General features: G+C 38.4%; 1 long non-coding RNA gene across 6 annotated transcripts in view; it reads right to left on the bottom strand.

Annotated features, from left to right (window-relative positions):
• The window catches only part of LOC106490678 (uncharacterized), a 31,183-nt gene that overhangs the window by 9,100 nt on the left and 2,627 nt on the right, over positions 1 to 19,456 (bottom strand). For all 6 annotated transcript variants that reach the window (XR_010884871.1, XR_010884861.1, XR_010884869.1 and 3 more), the window contains one exon: positions 15,420 to 15,529. This is a non-coding gene — a long non-coding RNA (uncharacterized lncRNA). The remainder of the gene's footprint in view (positions 1 to 15,419; positions 15,530 to 19,456) is intronic.

Genomic DNA, 19,456 nt, shown 5'->3' with positions numbered 1-19,456 from the left:
ATGTATAGGAAAAAGTTTGGAAGAGGCTCTGTCAAGCTAAATTCAGTAACCCTGAAACTCTTTAATATCATGTTTGAAAACTTTTTAGTATTTTTGTAAGAAGGGCCTTACTTCCATTATGCAATTGCCATGAGACATTAAGAGAGAGCTGTTACTGCAGCAGATATGAGATTTAAAGAGCTGAACATAAGCAATGCAAAGTAAAGCATTATCATCTCCTTGCACAAATGTATATGCACATAAGTGTATGCATGGATGTTTGTGTGTTTGTGTACCTTTATAAATATATATACATATATATGCATGTGTTTGTATATATGCCTCCCTTGTCCTACCATCACACTGGCAGAAGGCAATGTTGAAGCTTATTTCAAAATGAAGCAAATTGCCTGCTGGCATTTCCATTTTCCAAACATTTCAGTAGATTGTTTTGTTAAGAGTAACATCATTTCCATCTCACTTAATCATTATTCTTCTAAACAGTGTTCCCCCTTAAAAAGTGCACTGCTTTTTACTACTAAGTTTTGTTGATTTATAAACTTCACTGTCCCTAAAGTAGTAATATTGCAGAGCATGCTGATTACATGATTACATTTAATGTTGCTATGCTTGAACTTCTTTCTGAAAATGAGGTCTGAGCTACAAGGCTGTATTGTCTTTGTCATGAGTGAAAACAAGGACACAACAAAGAAATTACTTATTTATGTAAACGAAAAAGATCTTGCTCACCTAAAAATAGAATGTGTAAAATGTATGCATTATTTTACATCACTTTTCCAATAGGAATTATCAATTTCATTTTTCACTGATTGACATTTTTCTCTAAGCCATTGAGAAAGCAAGATTTTCAGAAAAAAAAGTGAACTCTGCTCTTAACTTCAAATATTTGTACCTTTTCTGCATGAGTTTGTTAACTGAGTACACTGACTAAAGCATCCTTGCCTTCAATCCTGCAAAGGCAAACAGAGTTACCATTACTTCATAAAAGTACACGAGTCTGATTTAAACATCCATTGAGGTCACTGGGAAGCTAACCACTCACTTCCACAGATTAAACCAGGTCCAGATATGTATATGCTAATTTTGCAGGATTGGGACATTAATTCTTACCCCAAAGCGCTTTCCTTAATATTGCAGCTACACCAAAAGTAGAATTGCAGAAAGAGCATAGAAATGTACAATTCAGAAATGAGCTCTTGTCTCAAATTCATAGACAGATGCAAATTACAAGCACTGAAAAATTGGAAGTGTGTGGATTCAGCTTTCTCCCCTGGAACAAAACTCTCAACCACAGCAAATACAATATATAGGACTACAGTTTCATGAAAAACTTGATCCAGGCTTCTGTGATAGTCTGAACTGAACTCTTATGCTTATGTGACATCTGTGTCCTCTGTAAATTCCATGCATGGGGTAATCTGGGTCAAACTATGAAGTTCCATACTCATTTCATTTTCCCCCAGCTGCGTTTCATTTGTTTTACAAGTTTTTTCCCCCCAATAAAACTGTATAGAGGTTAATGAAATAGAATGTCTTGATGAATATACCTAGAATAATAGATTTATTATTAACCTTAAAATTATTCTTATAAATGTACTGATTATAGTAATTACTATAATAATATTAATAATGACAATGCAAAAACATATGCTTATTTAACCCAAACTCTCCTCTCTGGACTCAGTCAAGCACAGAACAGAATCCTCAACAGCTCTACTTTTACTTCATAACAGGATTTTCTGAAGCAGAAGTTTTTTCCTGCTCATGAAAAAAAGTCTTAACAGAATGTCTGAGTGATTCATCCAAATCCTAGACTACATTTTCTTAAAAAAGTCAGATATTTCATGTAAATCAAAGATTATATAATTCCTGAGTCAAATCACATTCCCTGTCACCAAGGGGTTACTGAGTAAGCAATATGGACTGCAAGATTTGAAGTAAAAGCGTGCCACATGCTACTGCATTGTGCCATGTCGTTGTTATCTTGCGGTACATCTCTCAACTGAACAGCAGGTGCAATAAGACTTTCACTTCAATTACATGCACGCACAGAACGTTTTAAGTGTTTCTGACACTGTGTGTATGCATTTCCTATTTGATTTGTTTTTTTTTTTCCCCCTGTTCAGTTAAGGGGTAATCGGAGCCATTGCTGCCATTTACTGTATCTAGCAGTTCCATTCTGACATAAAATTATTCTTTTCCAGTGTGAAATATCTGCTGGTCATGGTTCATGCTGTTTCTTTTCTCTGAAGATCTGAACACATATTTCAGACATATACAGCCATACACTTCTATCTGTTGAGGATGAGTTATTGAAAAGTGCAATGGTTAGTAAGTCAATGGACGGTGAAGTGATTTTTCCCCTAAGAAATGGTGTAATAGAGAGGAGATGCATTCAGGGGCTTAATAAATACTCACAGGGACAATACATTGCAATATAAGATCCTTCCCATCCATATGCCAACAACATTAACCAAAAAAGTGGGATCTTAAAGGCTTGGATGCAGAAGGAAGATGTTGTTACACGCCATACACTGGTCACCCCACACAGTTCTACTAGCATTAGTGTCATACATAAACAATATTGAAACAGCAAAAATACTGACAACAGAAGACAGCATAATCTGTTTTCACAGCACTTACTTTACAGAAGAAAACATTATATGGGAACTAGAAATACATTCACCAAAATATATGGAAGAAAACATAAACGCACAGTTAGTAAAGTGTCATCCACGCCTTAAAGTAGTTCCGTGATGTCAGCTGCTGCTGACAGACATGCTTCAATATGACCAGGCAACTCAGGGAAAATTTTAACAGAAGATGGGTGGTGCAAGGGTGAAAGATTGAAAAACAGGGTAATACCAACGGTTAGCAGAGCAGAGTATTAAGTGGTTGGCAATGAAAATCCAAGATAGTAGGCAGACAAGTGACAGATAGCAGAGTGTTACTGTCTGTGTGCATATTTAATGTATGCATGTGTGTGTATGGGTATATATCTGTGAAAAGAATGGTCTCAGTTTTAAGGCATGATACCCATCAACATTGAAATATATATTGTTTATAAAATGTAATTCTTTACAAGCCTTCTAAGATGCATGTAACTGTTTCTGCAATGGAACGATTAAAATGAAATGAATGACCATTTTATTTCAGTAAAGTATTCTACCACAGAAATTGGAACTAAACATGTCCATCAGGCAAAAAGGCAGATAGTATGTTATTTACATTATGCTTCCAGTGGAAACCTCCTCAACAGCTTCCAAAAGGCAGAAATTTCCTCAATGGTTTACTCAGTTAATAAGAATCATTCATGTTGAAATGTATTTTCTTTTTGCTACTATATGAAATTTTATTCCGTCTTCTTGGGAATACTGCTACCACAAGAAAGACTTTGAAATAACAGAATGTACAATAATTGAGCTTTGAGATTATGATTGTTATTTGGAAGTCTTGAAGAAATTATCATTAACATCCCTCAATTAGAATAAAACACAGCAACTTCTGTTTCCAGTGATTTCAGCTACAGACGCCCAAGTGATAGAGTGGTATCATCATTTCTATCCTATAATGCTTGTGCTGTCCTTCCTTAAAAGTCTGTGTTGATTTAAGGTTCTCTTCTCTCACAAACTCTTTATGGCAGCTAGCTAGCATAGCTTTCAGATTTTATCTTGCCATATGTTTCAAGTTGTGTGCTTCAGTCTGCATCTGCTGAGTATCTGCTACGGTATGGCTACAACATCAACTCAAAAACAATTGGGACTACAGCCTTTATAATAATTACTCTCTGCAGCTGTTGAAATCAGACTTTAAAAAAATGCAAAAAGCTGTAGCTATTCTCTCTCTCTCTCACTCTCTTTTATTTTAATCTAAAGTGAAGATTAGCATGGTTGATGTGACTTTTCGGTACCTTTTTGAAATGAAAAATATAATTAGGTTTTTTTCAATGTATAATATAAACACATATTGCTTTATACTATGGAATAAAGGTATATCTGGCTTTTGCCATGATATGTGATTAAAGAAAACCCAAGTGTGGAAAAAGATTTGCAGTACATTACATCTTATGTATTAAAAGTCTCATTTGGAAAACTATATTGACTATTTTTTACAGAGAAGTTCTGTTTTTCAAAAACATTTGCTGGGTTGTCAGAAACCTAAAAATATATTAATAACTAAAACCCTAGCAATCTGAAGCTTCCCTCTCTTATGGTTTATGAAGGCATTGACAACTTATTTTTCTCAACAGCTAGACAGTGAAAACCACCTATCTTTTCACCAGATATGTTCAAGTACATGGAAGCTGGCAAATGTGGCACCACTAGAGTGATTCACAAGTTATAATGAAACTAACTTACAGTATCAAGGAAGGATCTGATTCTGTAGTTCATACAGAACTATATTAAATTATTTCATTTGTCATCTGAATGCAATATCCATTTTTATCTGATTATTATTATTTTAAAACTGCTGTGTTCAAAACAGCAGCTCATAAAAAAATTCAGTGGGAAGGGACCTCAGGAGATCCTTAGTCCAAGCTCCTGCTCTGGGCAGGGTCAGCCAGTGGGCAGACCAGGTTGCTCAGTAGGGTCTGGAAAACCTCCAAGGACAGAGCCTCACTGGGCATCGTGCTCCACCACCTGCCTGTCCTCGCGGGGAAGAAGTTTTTCCTTATATCCAGTCTGATCCCCCCTTGTTTTCAACTTATGCCTGTTGTCTCTTGTCCTCTGACCATGTACCACTGTTAGGACTCTCGCTCCATCTTCTTGATAACCTCCTCACAGCGATTGGAAAGCTGTTATTAAGCTCTCCCTAAGCCTTCTCTTCTCCGGTCAGAGCAAGTCCAGGAGTAATAACATAAAACAAGAAAGATTTTTTTATATGCATTAAAATAATAACAATGGGTACAAATAGTATTATTACTGCTATTAAAACACAACTATAGGCCTACTGTTCCATAGTTTTGCAGGGGCAAAATGTTTCTACCCCAAAAGCTCCAGGGTGCAGATTTTTAAAGGTACTTAGGTGGCTAACTTCCATTAGTCTCAGTGGAAGTCAGCTTTCTAAACATTTTCAGATATTCAGCAATGACAGTGTAAGAAAACACACTACTCTCATCACAGTCTGAGCACTTAAATATCCTGCAAACACAACAATTTACTGTAAGCATGTGAGCAGCCACATCTGGAATACTTTCAAACCTAAGCCAAGCATATGCATAAATATTTTCAGACTCATGCCTAAAGAAATATACTCTAAGAAAAAAAGGGAAGAGAACAAACATTGGTTCAAAGGGTATGAGCATAATGTTTAAAGTACATTTTAATAGTGAAAACAGCCATTTTGTTTTTTAATGTTTTAACAGGGCTGCCACAGGAATCTCACTATTGTGATGGTGAGAAACTATTTTAAATTTCAAGACTAAGTCAAGAAGCAATGAAAATGTTTTTGTGATTGCACTGCACTAAACTCAACCTATAAGTAAGGTGAATTGTTCTGGAGGAGTCTTAGTCTAGCCATTGACAGAAGAATGAATCTCAGTTCTTCTGGATGGTCAGGTGTCTAGAGTTGAGGAGATGAACTCTGTCCCTTGAGATTACATTAGCAACAGCTCTCAGGTTCTACTTTGAATGAGTTCCTCAATACTGCTGAAAGTCACCCCTGTCCTTTATGTATCAGGACTTGGCACAAGGTCCACGCTATAAGAACAGTTACTATAAAATTATGTATCATTGTGAATCCTTTTGGAATAGAAAATATGCCCTTTGGTTTAATTTTTGAACTACCTGATGATTTCCTATCATTTTGCAAGGGTGCTACTTTTGACGGGTTTTATTACATTTTCAGATATGTGTCAGAAGCATCTAGAATGTTCAAACACATCCCTCTGGTTGGTTTTATTTTATAAATTTGAAGAATGAGTAACTAGTAAATAAATGTAAACCAGTATACTGCCAGTCCATAAAACTTTAATAACAATTTAAAAAATGTTGAGGTTCAGTCAGCCTAGGGATATTCTAACTTAACAATTCTGTTACCCAATGAAACCTTGATTAACTACAAAATGAGCCAGTAAATATGTCTACCCGTGCATGAATTTACTGCAGAATTTGGCCCTTACAATAGGAGGGCAGGAACCCAGAAGCTAATCTGGAAACATTGAAGGAAGAACACGCACAGGAAAGACATTTTCTTTAATTGTTAAACTATTACTCGTTTAAAATGTGAGGACTGGAAGTTGTGCTGAAGGTGAAGCTGATGTGTTGCTAAGATAAGGTCTACAAGGCAGAGCACTAACTGATGTGTTCTGCTAGCCAAGTTCATGTGAATTCAGCTTAAAAAGACATTATAGACATTTTCTTTCTCCTCCTTTGGCTACAGTATAGGTATGACAGTTTGTACATGTTCAAAGCACTGTACCATTTTTTTATCTCTCTAAATACATATATCTATATCTACATGGGTATAAACATGAGTTAACGAGAAAAATGTACTAGGACTTAATAGACAGAAGTATATCTATCAAGCTAGTACTGTCTTTTTCTTCTTCTCCAACATTCTTAATATATATTTAAATGTACAGAAAGTGCATTTAAAGATATCATTTAGAAATACATGTGGAAGTAAATATTAATCTGTGCTCTAAATCTAGAAAGCACTATTTATGAAAAACATATATAAACACATGTAAAAATACAGGAAAGTGATCACATTAGGCTGAGAGCTTTATTTGAACTCTTTCTGGAGTGTTCAATATTGCATTTCTCACTCTTCCAAAATTCCCACAGGAGTACCATGTTGAAGGCACAGGAGCTGAGCAAGAGGGCTGCTCAAGTTTTTATGTTTTAATGAATGGGTGTCCAATTTTTAAAGCAAGATACCAAGCCAGTAATTAAATAACAATAGGCTTCTCTATTTGTTTTCAGGGCCAGGGTGAAGATGGTAATTATACGAAGCAAACCTTATGTTTTCAAGGTTACTCCTCCTTACTCTCTGTCTGTCTTTACTATTTTCGCCAACTGAATGTAGACTAGAAGCACATGGAGAAAAATAAATTATGGATAACAACATTAATTCACAGACCTCATAGCAAAGAACCCTCAGTGATCTGCACTTACTTTTTCATGCACCAGTAAACAAGCTATAAATCTTATGAATGTTGTTACTAATATTCCTATCTTTTCCAGTAATTATGAGCAATATCTCAAAAACACAGTTGCCTTATTCACTCCCACAGTATTGAGGAACAATTTGATAATTGTAGATTTAGAGGTAGTGGAGAGTTCAAATGAAGTTTCAGTCTCAACGGAAACTTGAGAATTTAGTCAATTGCTCAAACTTATTAAGAAACCCAAGTCCTTTGTTTTGCTGATATTCTTCATGTTAACATTTTTTTTCCAAATAGAAAGTGATAGCATAGTAAGAGAGGGGAAAAAAATGAAACTAGGAATGGTACTGAAATGAACACTGGGTCAAACTGTTTGGTCATTAATTGAGCCATAATCTTGTTTAATGGGAGTTTTACTTGGTTAAAAGCAGCAAAATACAGCCACTACTTCTGGAGTACCAGAGGCATGCTAAGTAACCTGTGCAACAAAAAACTTCCATAAGAATTTGCTTGTGGCCTGTAGACACTTAGTACAAGCAATAGGACGTCTCTTTAAAGTAAATGAATCCTATCTGGACTATTAGAAATGAGAAGCACTTAAAATGGAAACAGCATCTTGCCACCAATTAGGAATATGGCAAAAGGAAACCAACGGCAAAAGGAAACCAACGTTGTTACTCAGCGTCTGCAGTGTCAATGATTGGTACTAGTTAGTTAGTTTGAGAGTAATATAATAATAGGAGCTCAGAGCGGGTTAACTCTCCAGTTACTTACAGAGTTTCATGGGAAGTGCTTTTGAAGCCTATATAGCTGTACCTAGGCTAAAAGGCAATGTCGAAATATTACAAAATCTTCCAGAAGGTTATGGCCTTGGTTGGAATCAGCTTTTAAGAAGGTTCTTTCACTTTTAAGACAAACAGGATGGATTTAAGTAGGTGTATAAGTAATTCCTCAGGTCAGCAGTAATTTATGTAAAAATACTGGTGCATTTTGACGAGCCAGCTCCCTGAAGGAAAGTTTTGATATACATAAACTAATGAAAAGTAAAAATCTTAATTTCATATTAAACCCTACAATATCTCTGTTTGTTTAAGATCAGTTTGCCTATACTCCACAAGAGTGTTGTTAAGACTAAAGTTGCCCCTTGAACATGCCATTGGAGTAAATCAAATAACCAAAATAAATTAATTGTGGACAGCAGTTATGCCAAGTTTATCTTACCAGGCAAAGCTTTATGTTTAGTGCTAGATTTTTCTCAAACTTACTTTAATAAAGTAAAATAGTTTTAAACTAATAAATAAAAAGACCAAAAACAGGAATGGGAGCTAACAGATGTACAAGGTAAAAATATATGTATCTCTGCAACTCAATCTCACTATTCTGTTTTTATATTCAACTTTCTACCAGCTGTAACTGAATCATTTTCCACGGGGAAGGTGAGATACTTTGGAAAACCTGCAGCCAGTTCATATTGACCTTCCTTAGTGAACAGTCTCCACAATGGGAATCACACCAAGACTCACACATTACCATCCACCCTTTCTCCATTAATATTCAATAAGGATAATGATACCTGATATTATTATCAGGACTTAAGATCTCAGGACGAAGCGGTCAAAATAAGTGTTAGTAATTATTATATTATGTAATAGTCATACAAGTACCTTAACAGGAAAAGTACCTCTTTCTCCCCCTGCTTTCCAGATAGTCTTGTCTATGCCCAATTTGCTTGCAGGCTAACTGCTTGTCCTAGAAATCACATATATGAGATCCTGAAGATGCTTTTATCAAAATAAAAAAAATTCCAGTCATCTAATCATGTTTTTTTTTCTTTCCTCACACACAGGTAAAAGCTGTACTTATCAAACAACACTGACTAAAACTTCAGGCATCAGTTGGACTGATCTTCAGTATACATCTTTGAACAAATACTGTGAGAGGGCAATCCTCTATCACAGGAGGGTAAAACACCCATTACAAAGACCGTGTGCCAATATATTAGCTCTCCTTCTGTCATCTCTGGCTCAGTCTTCTCCCAGCTCTTCATTCCGGTCCTTGTGGTTGGCAGTTATTGAAACAACAAAGACCACAGTGTATGACTTTAATAAAAGGGAAATAAATCAGCATGCTGTCTGCCCCCTAATACTGCATCCCAAATTATCTGTGGCTTCTGCAAAGGCCTCATATACACACTGAAGAGGGAAGTGTGACTGGGAAGAGCATGAACGACTCTATACCAGAGAGGCCTTGGATTCAAAATTGCCCAAACTCAGACTTCCTGGGGCGCCTCGCAGAAATCAAGTGGCCCACTTAAAAAGCTTCTCTCAAGAAAGACAGCTTATTCTCAAGCAAAGTCCAGAGGCAGAAACAAGATAGTAATGATTATAGGGCAGAATTAGCATTTATGGGACACTGTAGCTGTTCCTAAGTCTTCTACAGACCTTCTGGATGACTTTAGGCAAGCACACGACTGCCATCTGACTCAGTTTCCCCATCTGCAAAGCACGAATAATGATACTGACGTCCTTTCTAACAGTGCTTTTGGAACTGTGGATGATGAGCACTTCATAGAAGCTGTGTGTAAGTATTATTATTCTTTTTTTTTTAATTTGAGAGGCACTTAGTTTTGAGTGAGATAGATGCCATCTCTAAGCACCTCTCAAGATCTCGGAATTTAGTTCATACAGTATAAAAATGGCATGGCTGTGCCATCCTCCATGTCATTAAGCAGCATTTGAAAATGCAACATTAATTCAGCATGAACTCGATTAAAGAACTCAAATCCTTCTGGTTGCCTTGTTAGCAGATTTTGCTTTTCAAGGGGTTCATCCCTCTCTGAAGTGATATGATTTGCAAAAGACAGCCCACAATGTATGCAAAGATTAGTTGCAGTGGTTCAAAGAAATGTGGAAACCTTTCTGCTTAACAGCAGCATTCACTTCTGTAATCTATTACTGCATTTATGCCTTTCCAAATTCCACCTCAGTTCTTGGAAAGCTGAAATTTTGTGCACTGCTGCCCTGTTTCAGTGAAGCAAATTCTAATTTCCTAGCCCATCTAACACATAAAAGGACTGTTATTAAATGTCTGCATCTTCTTTCCAGTTCCTTCTCCCTTTTTTTGACCTTTTATTCATGTGAGGAAAATATAATGCTCAAAGATTTATACTTGAAAAACAGGTAAGAGAATGTGTTCAAGGTCTAGCAGAATTGTGATAAATGCATTCATTTTCTGATGTGCCTTTGTTTGTTTAAATAGATTTTACAACTGCCTTACAAAGAGCTGCAAGCAAAAAAATTTAGTTTGAGGATCAAATGGATCTTTATCATACATCTTATACTTGTAAACATCCTTAATCTTGTAAAAATGCATCTTCGTATCTTGGAATGTATATTGGATATACAATTTTGTTGGTGAATAGGTGGCATGACTGCTATTCTGTGTATATCATTATCTATCAATAAAGCTATATAAAGCCATTAGAAACCTGTTTACTTGTAATAACTAGACTGCACCTTTGGCATAGAATGGATGGAAAACCCTCCCAAACTGAATAGAAAATCAGCCATTTGGCCACAAGTTGTTCTGGAAGAAACAAGACTACAGGTGAATTTCCAAGTTAAAGGAGAATTTTGTATTGTTGAGTTCAACATTTAGTGGGTAGGAGACTCCATGATGGAAATGAAGAGTCAAGAGGTTCATGCTCATGGTGAGAACCAGAGAAAGATGCAGTGGGGAGAAGGACGAACCGGCAGGTTGAAGGCTGCCTGGCTGTAGACAAAAACAAACAGCTAGAAACCTGCCCGTGGGCTAAGACAAGTGAATTAAAGGGTAAGGGGAACAAAGAGACAAGCACACATGCGGCAGAGACCAGCAACAGAAAGAATGGGATGCAGGAGGAACATCTTGTTGTCTTGAGACATGGGAGACTGTATTGGCAACAAGGGAACAGAGCAAGCACGCCTTCAGTAAGTAAGTCTGAAATCTGGGTGGTAGGGTCAGTAGAACAAACTGCCCTCTGAAAAATGTGATGGACTAAAAAAGTTAATTCAAATGCAAGCCCAGAAAAACAGAGAGATCCTGGTAAATGTGCCTTTAGCACAACAGTTAAGCCCTGTTTCTTGTTACTAACTGCAATTGTTTAGGATGTTGTGTTGGGAAGGTTTGAACCCTTTTTGCTGCAGTCCCCAGCAAAGAATCTTTTCTTACATACTGAAAGAATGTGAATCTGACCTTGAATCCACTACATGCCACAGCTTGCAGAGCCTGATCCTGAGACAGCTGATCACACTTGTCTTTCAGCTTTTGATTTGTAGAATAGTACTAAACAGAATTGGCAATATATGTTTATTGGTTATCCACCCTTATCAGTTGCTCTCAACACTAAGAAAAAAGCTCCTGCAGCATTGCTTTGACAATTGTACTGATTATTTCAGCTACTGTGAACATATGTCACTGCTACCCCAGTTAGCCTGTTTAATAAGGATGCACCATCCATGGGTATTATCTTCTAGGATGTAACTCAACACTAGTCCTTAATCTAACAACTTGTGCTTGCATCTTCTGCCAATAAGTGCAGTGTCATAAATCTCCTCCCCCAAGACGTCTTCATAGTTTCCCGAATATAATGAAAAGGTCATTTTTACCAGAATTCATCTCCTACTTTTATTTCTGCAAATCAAAAGCTTCTTCGAGTTTGATTTTACTCTTCCTACTTTTTTTTTGCTTTAATCTAAAAACCTGATGCGCAGAATACTGTAACCTATTAGATTGAACCAGGATGATATTTTGTTGGTCACCTTTTAATGTGGACACATTTTTATTTATCTTGAAATATTTGCTATTGACACTGGTTTAAAAAAACTTGCTAGATGGATCCTACAATTTTCTTCTTTTTTAAGGATGCACTGTTCTGTAAATTTTTATAGAATATCTTTCCTGCAATTTTTGACATATGCAAAAAAGCAGACTTTAAGGCCATTTAAGTTAAAAATTTCTCTCTCCAGAGAATCATGTCAATCTCACGATGCCTCATTGCCCCATTTGTGAAACAGGAATGACATTTTTCTTTTCCTTTCAGCCATCCTTTGCTTATCCTGTCTATTTAATCTGTAAACTCTCTGTAGCAGGGGCTTCCCCCTACTCTGGAATAACAAGAGCTATTTAAAGGGAATCCAGTCACTTCAGAACATTTTGGTGCTGTTCTAATACAATCTTATGTAATAATCATCGCTCTCCTATACGGCTAATACCCACACCCCACTTTCTCTCTCTCCTCATGTCCAATCTGTTGCTACATTTCTATTGATTTGATAATAAAAACTTATTTTCAACATTTGTAATAACTGTATCCTTCTTCTTGAGGGCTAAGTTTACCTCTGAGGAACCAGTGCTGCGTATATAACAGAGATGTTCCAATACTTTCCCCCTAAGCTGTGTTGCAATCCAAACAGTTTGGTCTTGAAAGCCTTTTAATCTTCAAGCATTAAAAAATTAATTTACAAAATAAGGCTTGGCACAAATACCCAGTTAAAGAACAGAGGTTCAAATATATTTTTCCAAGAATCTGACTGTTCAACAACATGGCTCTGTGGAACACGTGAGCGACGCATGGCCTTTCAGTCCCTTGAGGCTGGCCTATTCTTACCATGGCTAACTGACAGACTGGGAAAAATCACCTCCTTGTATTTAGGTAGGAATTGCTCTTTCTAACGTGGAAGTGCTGATGTAGCACAATCAGGGGCAGACACACCACAATAAAGGCTGCAAGGAAGAAATTGCAATGCTGGAACAGAGTCAGTAGATTCATTTAAATGGTTCTGCATATGGGTAGATAAAAAAGCATCTCTGATTTCCTGCTGGCCCTCCCCCAAGTTAATGAATGAAAGCAACTCATGTTAAAAGGCATGCAGCATGAGAAGGTCTGCTACTACCATCAAGACTGGAGGGAAAAACCGATAAGCAGGACACATGCTAGGGTTTGATGCCATACTTGCCACTCAGGGAAACTGTTCTGTTTTGGGATGTACAGAATCCAGCCTGCCAGCATTGCAAGCTAATGCGAATCTTGTGCTATCCCTTTATTTTAATACCTGCTTTTCACTTTGATGCCCCTACTTAATCCAATAGTTCTTATTTTGCTGTGTTACTCACAGAAGCAGTATTTGTAAGGAGCTCAATTCTGCAGCATGGTGTAACCAGCATACCTGTGATATTCATCACTAACTCATCAATCTTCATCCCTTGGTCCAGGTTCTCTGGTTCCCCCAAGACAAAAGTGGCAGAAATCTGCTTCTAAAGAAGGGCTAACAAATTTCATTTGGCTCAAGTGAGTTTTGAGTAGGCATGACGGGCTTTAAGCCATCTGCTGCCCTGTCCCTCTTCCACACAGAGAACTATAGGCTGCTGCAAACTTCACTGTTATTTTCTCAGCCACAAGCAGACCTAAAATCACTTGCCCTCTATTTACATGGATTGAGTGCAAGCTCAGACCAGCCAAGGATTTATCCCAAATGACCTAGTTTTCCACCACTATAAAATTATATTCTGTCAAGAATCATGTTGGTTTCAAGTGTACTACTTGCAATGCAAGATGATGAAACACTGCAAAAAAGTGGCAATAAGCAGCCTCCTAAAACATTTATTTTTCTAAGTTAACCTTTGCTCTTTCATTTTCTTTCTCCTGCTTCACATTTTGGATTTCTTGCTTCTTGGGTCTCGCTTCTTTTATCATTAGGTCCATGTTGACTTTCTTCTTTATCACAGCTAAGAATTATGTGGAGATGAGGTAGGACTAGAGGGATTGTTTCCCTGCTTTCCCTGATGGATACGTCAAGAGTCTGCTAGTCAGAAGAAGCTATGAATAAGACTCCATTCCACTTCTTTCGCTTTTTGCCTTCCAAACTTTCTATTGAACATACATCCCATAACATCCTCATAGGCAAGCTCAGGAAGTGCAGGCTAGATGAGTGGACAGTGAGGTGAATTGAGAACTGGTTGAATGGCAGAGCTCAGAGGGTTGTGATAGCAGTGTCCCCCAGGGGTCAATACAGGGTCCAGTCTTGTTCAACTTCTTCATCAGTGACCTGGATGAAGGGACAGAGTGCACCCTCAGCAAGTTTGCTGATGAGACAAAACTGGCAGGAGTGGCTGATACACCAGAGGGCTGTGCTGCCATTCAGAGAGACCTGGACAGGCTGGAGAGGTGGGCGGAGAGGAACCTCATGAAGTTCAACAACGGCAAGTGCAGGGTCCTGCACCTAGGGAGGAATAACCCCATGTACCAGTACAGTCTGGGGGCTGATCTGCTGGAAAGCAGCTCTGCGGAGAAGGTCCTGGGGGTCCTGGCAGACAACAAGTTGACCATGAGGCAGCAACGTGCCCTTGTGGCCAAGAAGGCCAATGGTATCCTGGGGTGCATCAGGGTGTTGCCAGCAGGTTGAGGGAGGTGATTCTCCCCCTCTACTCAGTCCTGGTGAGGCCACATCTGGAGTACTGTGGCCAGTTCTGGGCTCCCCAATACGAGAGAGACATGGAGCTACTGCAGCAAGTCCAGTGGAGGGCTACGAAGATGATTAGGGGACTGCAGCATCTCTCATATGAGGAAAAGCTGAGAGAGCTGGCACTCCTCAGCCTGGAGGAGAAGACTGAGGGGAGATCTTAGCAATGTGTATAAGTATCTGAAGGGAGAGTGTAAAGAGGATTGGGCAAGACTCTTTTCAGCGGTGCCCAGCGATAGGATGAGATGCAACAGGCATCACTGAAACACAGGAAATTCCATCTGAACATGAGGAAAAACTTCTTTACTGTGAGGGTGACAGAGCACTGGAACAGGTTGCCCAGAGAGGTTGTGGAGGTCTCCATCCTTGGAGGTATTCAAAAGCCATCTGGACATGATCCTGTGCAATGTGCTCCAAGTGACCTTGCTTGAGCAGGGGGGTTGGACTAGATGATCTGCAGAGGTCCCTTCCAACCTCAACCATTCTGTGATTCTGTGATTTCTTCTCATCCTTTCTCTCATTTTTGTTTTCACAATGCAAAGAGGAACATCCACAACCCCCTTTGATGTGTGACTGTTCTGAATGAGCTACCTCTACTTTCCTTCCCCTTGCTTAGGTTGCAAAATTAAACCTAAGCACACTAAGTACCAGGGGCAGGTGCATTTCAGTGACTTGACTACCAACCTTACTATGTAATGTTCATATTTTGCTTTATTACCTCCACCTACCTAACACAATGTATAAACATAGTGTCCTCGGGTACAGGGTAGAGCACGGAGAGTCAGGAACTCCTGATTTTGTTCTTAACTCACCATCACTTTGTTAAGGAGATCTGGGCAAACTGCTTATCTCTTTAGGCTTCAATATCATCTCTACCCTCGCATGCTGCCAAGTGCTTAATGCTCTCACAAGTCTTCAAATTCTGCAAGAGAAAGGCAAGACAAAAGTGAACACTTATTTGAGTACCTACTTTACAAAGGTGTCGTGATTTGAGGCTTAATCAGCATAAGGCCCTTGGATTAAAAATTGCTGAACATAAGTATTCTGATTAGATTTGATCAAGCAGATTTATAAAATTACACAGCTCTTCTCAATTTATACAAAAATCAGTGATCCAAGTAAGAATTTGAAATTTTGGGCCAAAACCAGATGTAGCCTCTGTAAAAAGAAAGTTAAAATTAATTTTGAGTACGAGGATACTTAGAAGGTCTTCTGGTGTCGATGTAGAAGATGGCACCTGTGGCTATGCCTGTCTTTGCTCTGCTGGATTGCTCCCCCAGAGCATCCTGTCAAGGGCCCTCCACAAGGAAGGACTCACCTGTTGATGACTTCAGAACCCCCCATTCACACTATCTCACAGTCCAGAAGCTGTTTTGGCACTCCCAATGCTGTTCCAACACTGGCTCCTATGCCAGCTCATCTAGTGTCACATAATCCCCAAACGATTACGGATTGCTGCCTGACTGACAGCACTGCAGCACGGATGAAAGGAGGATGCAGGCCAGAAAGGGTCTCCATTCCTCTCTGTTGCTTCACCAGGACCTCGTCTGCGCTTGCACTGGCAGCACAGGTAGAATCAGACAACAGAGGCCCCGATTTGGTAGTACTGCCATGCCAGAGTTGATCTTATGATAATCAGGTTAGTCCAACTCTTAGCCACAAGTGACAATGATGGAACAGACAGGGAGATGTTTCCAGTGTGAGGCTGAAGCCAAGACCAATCCCCCTCTGCTCAGCCCTGTGGAAAAGCCCCTCAGGCCTAGGCCAATTACCCGGGAAGCAACTTCCCAAGTCCAGCATGTTGCCTGAGCCCTTCTGAGAACTGTGCCTTGCACTGCTTGAGACACATGGAAATCTAGAAGACAGAGCAGCCTCAGGCAAGCGTCAGGAGTTGGCCAGAGTCACCAAATAGGGCAAGGAATGCCCACCAATGTCCTCTTTCTCCACCCAGCCTAATACTATGATTCTGCGGCAGCCATGTTTCTCCAAACTACGTTTTTGACAAGTGTCCAAAGATCAGTCTAGCAGGTGTCTGGCTGAGAAGTTAGAAAACTCTGCTTGAATCACACCGCACTATGCTCTTTCTTGCTCCTTCACAGCATGCCAGCATTGCAACTTGGCTTTTGCAGCACTGGCCTGCAAGGTGTTTGTTGGCAAAATGGGACATGTCTTGTCAAGGATGCTCCTTAGCATGGGCTCAGTCAGTTCCTACAGTATTAGGGTGCCTTCCTCCTACAGCCAAGTAGCACCAAGGACTAGAAGGCATGGAAAATCACACAATTTGGCACAAAAATGGGGAAACATTGTGTAATCATTTTAGCAGTGTTAACAATCTTGTTCTCTGTGTTACAGCTATCTTGCATCCGTGATATATTACATGCCACTCTTCACACTCTGCCATCATGTATCGCACAGGATTTGCATATAAAAACAATTCTTTGCCCTCAAAAGCCCTTTTTATAATGAAAAAAGGCACCTGATCTGAAAACTGTTCTCTTTTACCTTCCTCAAAACTGTTTCAAAGAAAGTAGAAGAAAAGGAAACTAAGCCTTCACAAAAGGCGAGTAGGAAGCCAGCACAGCTGATATAAACTAGTGCAACCTAAAAAACTGGATTGATTTTGTTCTTTACACACTTCATTAACATGTTGAGCCTTCTGGCTTCTCTTATATTTTCTGTTTATAAGATCTGCTTCTAGTCTGTTATCTTTCTTTTTTCTTTTTGAGGCAAGTTGCAAACTTTTAAAGACAATGATGACCATCTATTCTTGAAAATTCTTCCTCCCACGTCCCACTCATGTTTTGTCAAAATTTTGTCTCAGCTGAAGGCATTCTGGGTATTTTGTATATAGTGTAAGCAAAATGCCATTTTAATGAATGTTTGTACAGTACTGGTCCTTCAGTTAAATTATACAAAAAAACCCAGATGCACTGGACACAGGTAACAGGAAAATAAGTTTATTTCAGGAACTTAACTGCTATGCTGATGGCTATAATAACAATACTGCCAGCCATTTGCTGATTGTTTTGAGTAGGATCATTTTTGCAGTGAAGAAATACCGGAAACACAGATTCCAGGTATTCTTCCAACGCTATTTGTTTGTTTCCCTCAGCGTATACCCCCCCCCCCGCCAAGTGTATGCATCCCATTTACTTAGATCAGAGACAGCCAAAATTGCAGACAGTTGCACTAAGTACACTTTCCTCTTTGTTACCATTGGCCAAAGTCCATTTTTAGGCCGACTCTGCTTTTAGTCCTTTTTCTATCTGTGCCCTGCGTTTTCTGTGTGAGATACCCTACAACCTAAAGACACTCTCTCTCTACGACACACAGTTGATCTAATTTAAACAGACTTTGCTATCAGTTATCCTTACACGATAAGCAATGCAAAATAATTCCTGCCAAACATGACTATCCTCAAGACGCAGAAGGCGGCTTTCTTCTACCACAGCTTGTTCCTTAATCAAGCAAAATCAGCAGAAAGACTTCAACATGCTTTGGCTCAGATTTGCAAAGTACAGTTTTTAAAGGCATTCAGGTGCCTAAGGGTGCAGGAAGTACCTTGTGGATTTCCCAACTGTCTTAAAAATACGGTCCAAGTCACTAACAATTCACTGACATTATTCCTTTAAAAATTCTATGACCAGTGGTGTAGACTACATTCATGTTCAATGCTTGGTAAAAAAAAATTATGTGATGCGTATCAATAAAAATGACTCAAGAATCTATGCACATGTATGCACCTGATGAAGTAACAACTTTATCTGAACAATACCTAGCTAAACTAACAGAAATTAGGTTATAGAAATACTAGGATGGACATTGCATTCAACAGTTGTCATATAATTCAACTGCAGTATCGACAATGGAAGATTTCCATTTTGCAGACTGTATTTTTGGATGCTGAGCCAAAATAGTATGAACAGTTTCACTGACGCTAGATTAACTATCATACCCTGAAGTTTATTCACTCAATACTAATAATGAATTAAACTACCAGATGGGTTGAGCAGTCCTCTATTCAACAATATTCTGTACTATTCTTGCTAGAAATTTGCTTTCAATATAATTATTTTATACATCTGTTGTAAATGGAAAATGATATTTCAGTTTAACAAAAACTCTTTGTTAAGATGCACAATTCATTATTAATGGATTACACTTTTAATCAATTTGTCACATAAATAAAAAATCTGTGGTTTGATAGGATTAAGCATCTATCAAAGAATGTTTTTATTATTAGTGCTTTTCAAACACAGAGCTACTTCCGACAGAAGAAAAATTTTATACTAGTAACTGTTTTAACTTCTTCAAAAAAGTGTTTATTTTGGACTTGAAAGCCAGGCAGTTGTTGTTTTCCCAGTAGATCAGTGACTCACTCATTCTCCCATTAACTTCAATGGGAACAGGAGCATGCCCCAAGTACATAATTTGTAAAAAACAAATCTATATTCCATCAACCCAATGGACAGTAAAGGAATTAATTACAAATCTCAGAATTGAGGATAGTTGAAATGACATAGCACATAAAGTTATCTTTAATAATTATCTTGACAATTTCTAATCACATTTAAATTCCTACAAAGTTATCAAAACATTTGAGTAATCTGAGCTTGAGATGTTTTCTATTTACTCAGAATTTAAAGAGCTCCTTTCAAGTCAAAGGTAGAAACAGCTTTGAAGAGAAATGACAAAGTAGTGAGGAAAACCCAAAACAAATCATACTTCTGATTTAAGGATTGTGTCCTTGATGTAATCGTCCACATTTCTCATATTTCTTACAGACTTTTAACAACACATTCAGTATTGACCTGAGGGCAAAATAGTCATTGAAGAATATTTTTTTGAA

The sequence above is a fragment of the Apteryx mantelli genome, chromosome 1 (genome assembly GCF_036417845.1).
Source record: "Apteryx mantelli isolate bAptMan1 chromosome 1, bAptMan1.hap1, whole genome shotgun sequence".
Lineage (NCBI taxonomy): Eukaryota > Metazoa > Chordata > Aves > Apterygiformes > Apterygidae > Apteryx > Apteryx mantelli.
This window is presented reverse-complemented; position numbering and strand designations above follow the sequence as displayed.